Here is a 5,150-nt window from a genome sequence, read left to right on the forward strand (position 1 = left end):
AGATTCTAGGGCACCAAGACTAGGATCATCTGAATGGTTTGCTTAAAAATTAAAAAGCCAAGGACTCAGTATAGCGGGGGTAGACATGTGTTAAAGACTTCTTTTGGACCAGGCACTGAGCTAGGTCTGAGAACATGAAGATGATGCAGGGTTGCTGCCCACAAGGGGCTTATAGTCTATGGGGCAGGCAGATCTGTAAGCTAAGGAGTTACGGGAACTTTAACAGACGTTTCTGCAAGGTAAAGTGGAGCAAAAAGGAGGAAGTGGTCTCCAGGGGTCACACAGTCAGGAAAGGCTTCGTAAAGGGAGCAGACATTTGATGTCTTAACGCGTAAGTGTTCTCCACATGGGCAACGGAACACGCATGCCAGGAAGAGGGACCAGCTCTCTTGTTGTGATGCTGCTGGAGCGAGGTGGTGAGAAAACAGACCAGGCAAGTAGACGGGCTCAGTGCCTGCTGAAGATCAGGCAGGTGGCGAGGGCTTTAGACAACTATTCTAAGTTTTTATCCTGTGCTGCTGTCGAACGAGGGTGTCTAATTCCTGGTTTTTTAAGGCCAGGCAGAGAGAAAAGACACTACATTCTGACAGCCTCTTCCATCCTTGGCTTTAGTGAGGAAGTTTGCAACTGGTTGCCTTTTTGTATTTCCACCTTTGTCTTGGAGATAATAAGTAGGCTCGTATTGTGCTTTTCTGCCTAGTGGGATTTGGTGTCTAGGTCACAAAGCAGCCCCACAGTGCAAACTAGAGTGGGGACAAGGCGCACTGGCTATGCTGCTACTGCAGCAACCCCAGCAAGGGGTTTGTCAGCTTGGGAGAAACGAATTTTTTATTGTTACTGCTTTTTCTTAAACATTTTGCCCACACACACCCCCTACACCCTACTTTGTAAAGTTACTAATCTTTTCTCAACAGTCTTCAATGAATAGGAGCTATATTGCAATACTGCATTGACAGAGGCACCCGGTTTCTTAATATGCAGCAAGGCTGAGTGTGAGTTTGGGGGCTATGCCTTGCCTGTTTTCTCCTGATGCTTTTGCATTTATGTTCTTAAGTCACCTTTTAGTCTAATTGTTTGATTGAATTCTACATTTCAGTTACATCTTGGTGATTGGATTTTTGTTTTTGTTTGTTTTTTATAAATTTATTTATTTATTGGCTGCGTTGGGTCTTCGTTGCTGCATGTGGGCTTTCTCTAGTTACCACAAGAAGAGGTTACTCTTCGTTGCAGTATGCAGTCTTCTCGTTGTGGTGGCTTCTCGTTGCGGAGCATGGGCTCTAGGCACAAGGGCTTCAGTAGTTGCAGCATGCAAGCTCCATAGTTGTGGCTCGAGGGCTCTAGAGCGCAGGCTCAGTAGTTGTAGCGCACGGGCTTAGTTACTCTGTGGCATTTGGGATCTTTCCAGACCAGGGATTGAACCCGTGTCCCCTGCATTGGCAGGCGGATTCTTAACCACTGTGCCACAGAGAAGTCCCTGGATTTTTGTTTTTGGACGTGGCTCTGGTGACCAAAGTGGGTGGTGGGCAAAGGAGGGCGAGGTGGTGGCCGGAAGACATTGGGAGACGCTGCTGTGTTCTCTAAGCCAGAGCTGGGAGTGGGGAGCCTGATGCCTGAGTTTGGGCGGGTGTGAGGTGGTAAGGAGGGATTTGACTCAGCAGGATGGCTTTAGGCGATATGGGCGGTGCTGTTCTTTGAACTGGGGGCATGTTGGAGGAGAGGCTTAAGGGAAAGGTGAAGTGGCCATCAGACCTGTTGAGTGTGAGGGTTTATGGAATAGCCACATTCGGTTGGGTTGAAAAGTCACTTCTGGAGCTGGGAGAGAGGTCTGGGCTGATGGGATGGTTTAGGTGTCGTGAGCCTCCGAGGTGGCACTTGAAGCCATGGGGGAAGATGACAATGTCTGGGAAGGGAAGGGGGCCTGGGGGAGTGGTGAAGATGCTCCCGAGGGGCACCCAGCTTCCCAGGGGACCGCCAGCAGGCTGGAGACGGCGTGCCGGGGGCCCAGGTCTCAGGAGTTCTCCCGCCCGGCCTGGGGTGAACTCAGCGTGGCGCCTCAGGACACTCCGACGGGTGGGTACTTGGTGCTCTGGCAGCAGATGCCTGAGCCCTGAGTGTGGTTATCAGGGGACCCAGAGGGGGCTGCAGGGAAGCTGACCCTTACCCCAGTGTCCTGCTTGCAGTTATGGGGTTAACCCCTTTGCATGTGCCCACGGATTGCTCCCCAAATATGTCCCGTCGTTTTCATACGTGTTCCCCATGGGAAGCTCCTTCGTGGGAGGGACTACTTAATTTCCCTGGCTCCTTCTCAAAATCCCAGCCAGGAAATGCTAATCTGTATTGTTTATGCATAATCTGCTTTTCTTAAACTTCTCTGGACCTGGGGAATGGGGCTTGGGTTTTTTTGGCACCTGGTGGGAGCAGGGCCACCAGGAGGGCCTTTGCTGGCTGGAGGGATGTTAGGGTTTCCAAGACTGAGTTGCCTAGGGCATCTGTCTTAGCCCTGGCACTGGCTAATCAGACAGTGGACCACAGGCTGGGGGAGGAGGCCTGAGGCGTTCTCAGCAGACCCAAAGGATATGACCTGGCGGGTCCTTAGTTTCTTTTGAGAAATCCTGGTCAATCCTCTTGGCCTGACTTGTGGTCGTTTCTTATCTCCTCTTGCCGATCCCGATGCGCAGGTATTTGACGCTCCTCCTCTCCTTCTCCCTCCATGGTTTGCTTCCTTTTCACCCACACCCCTGTTCTCTATTCCATCCTCCCAGACTCACTCCCTGCTCTTCTACTCTCTGGGGATCCCTTCACTAGGAAACCCAACTGCCATCTGTCCTGAGATTATTGCAGTTCCTTTAGTGGCTTCATCCCAGCCCCAGAGACCTTGGTCAGGTGACAGGAGATCTTTGTCCCAAGGCAGTGTCTAACCCCCAAGTTAGGTTCCCTGGAATCCACCACCATCTAGACCTCAGCCACGAGCCCCTGATGGGTCCAGGGACCTGAGATGCTGCAGGTGGCTCCCACCATTAAACTCAAGTGTGGGGCCTCCAAGGGTCCTCAAAAGGTGATTATCAAGATGGACTGAGTCGTTTGAAGGAAGCCTGAGATCTATTTGCTGGTTTAGTTAAGGGAAAAAAAAAGGGTACTTTGCCTGATGTGCCTTCAGGAGAAGAGGGTCTTCCCCAGCCTCCTTTTATTTCAGGCTCATAATCTTCATATCTGGGGTGGATGAGCCGCAGCATTGAGCATCACTGAACAGACAGGAGGGGGCGGTGAGGGGTGACCTTGGTGCACAGAACCCTGGCGAGGGAACTCGGGCTGTGACCCCCACTCTCCAGCTGCTGGGGCTGACCTGCCCCCAGACTTTCAACCAGGGCCGATCAGGTGTCCTGAGGAGGCCTCTGGCCTGGGGTGAGCTTGGACTGCATCCGTGTCAACAGTCCCCCCACTGCAACTCTCAAGTAAATAAGGGCTGGATTAAAGCAGATGAGGGCTGACTTGCCGCTAGGTCTCTCCATTCTTTCCTCAGGCCATCAGCTGTGCTAGGCAGAATACACCTTCCCGCTCCCTTTCTAACTCAGGCATCCCCTGGGAGGCAGAGATGGTCAGGCGTAACTTTTGAACCCGTGTGTCTCACTGGAGAAGGCAAATCCCCACTGCCAGCACCTGTTCTGCCTGCTGGGAGCGGGCACCTCATTTCCAAAGGATGCTGAGGAGTCAGGTCAGTTTCCACACTTGAAGCATAAAGCGCATGACTTGGAATCAGTTCCCAGGCAAGGCTAGTTCTTTGTGCCTGAGAGCAAAGCCTGTGAGGAACACGTGGTAGAAAGAGGTCAGTTGTTAACCTTCCCCTTCTCTCCGCCAATCCCGATCAAGAACACGGTAAGGCAGTTTTCTAGTCACACAATCCACACATGAGTAGATAAATATACCTCATGTTTTCCTCCTCCTGCCAGTGCAGCAATGAGATGTGGAGCTGCTGTGCTGGTTAGGAGGCTTCCACATCAGGGTAGAGTCAGTGGTTGGTCTGGTATCACCCAAAGGGCTTAAGTGTGCTTGGGACGGGTCTCCCTGCCTGTTAATAGAGAAGTGATGGGGGCAGAGAACCTGTGATCCATCTGAGATCCATCTCCTTTTTATTTCTTCAACTGGTGCAAGGGTGGACTGGCTCTAAGGACAAGCTGTTTGCTTGCAAAAATGCAGGCCACTGGTGACAAAGGAAACACAGTAAGGAGATGGATAGCTCTAAACGAGCCTTGCCACTCCTGCACAGAACAGCCACCCTGGCTGTGTCCTTTTGAGGCGGATTAAGAGGCATTGCTGTTATAAGAAAAACACATACTGTTTTCTATGTGCTTGAGAACAACTTGCCTCTTCCTTCAGCCCAGATGCTCTTCAGGCCCCTGCTAGGTTTAAACACAGGTCCTGAGCTGGCGCCAATCTCAAGCTGCCTACCATCACAATCCCTGATCTCCTAATGAGCCCTGTCCCACCCCCACCCCCACAAATCCCCACCAAAATTTCAGATCTGTAGCACTTGCGAAAACCAAAATCAGCCTGCTGTCTTCCCTGCGGTGCTGGGGTGAGGGGATAGAAGAAAAACATAACCTGTGGCCAGGGTTCTCTCTTGGGTAGAGCTGGGTTTTGGCCTGGCCCTCCACTCTGGGAAGGCATCTTGGGGAACTGTGTTTTCTCCACACTCTTTAGCCTTCTGGAATTGACTGAGGCAAAGTGCCTTTGGATTTCTCTCCCAAGCTTCTTACTAACGGGCTGAGGCCAAAGCCCTGCTCCAGGAGTTGGAGGGTTGAGTGGAGGAATTCACTTGCTGGTAAGGCAGGCGCTGCTGCTGAGTCTCTGGGCAGAGTATGCCTGCTTTGATCTGGGCAGAACTGGTTTAGAGAAGAACAAAGCAGGAACACCTGCATCAGGCCCTGCCCTCTGTAGAGTCCCACCCAGGTGCTCTGGGGGCTTGTGCCAATACCAGGAGGTCCATGTGGCTGAAGCCCTTTCCGGGCTGTGGCCTGGATTTGCCAAGGTCAGGAGGGCAAGGTCCTGTCTTGGTCCTAGTGTGGAGCGCTCCGAGAGACCAGGGCTCCCTCCTCGGGATTCCCCTCTCTGAGCTCTCGGAGGGAAAAGACAAAGGAAGCTGCATTGCCAAG

The 5,150-nt window shown here is 52.1% G+C and overlaps 1 long non-coding RNA gene across 2 annotated transcripts in view; it reads left to right on the plus strand.

Annotated features, from left to right (window-relative positions):
* LOC130840311 (uncharacterized) overlaps window positions 1-5,150 on the plus strand; it is a 32,946-nt gene that overhangs the window by 1,293 nt on the left and 26,503 nt on the right. The window lies entirely within an intron of this gene.

This window comes from Hippopotamus amphibius, chromosome 17, assembly GCF_030028045.1.
Source record: "Hippopotamus amphibius kiboko isolate mHipAmp2 chromosome 17, mHipAmp2.hap2, whole genome shotgun sequence".
NCBI lineage: Eukaryota > Metazoa > Chordata > Mammalia > Artiodactyla > Hippopotamidae > Hippopotamus > Hippopotamus amphibius.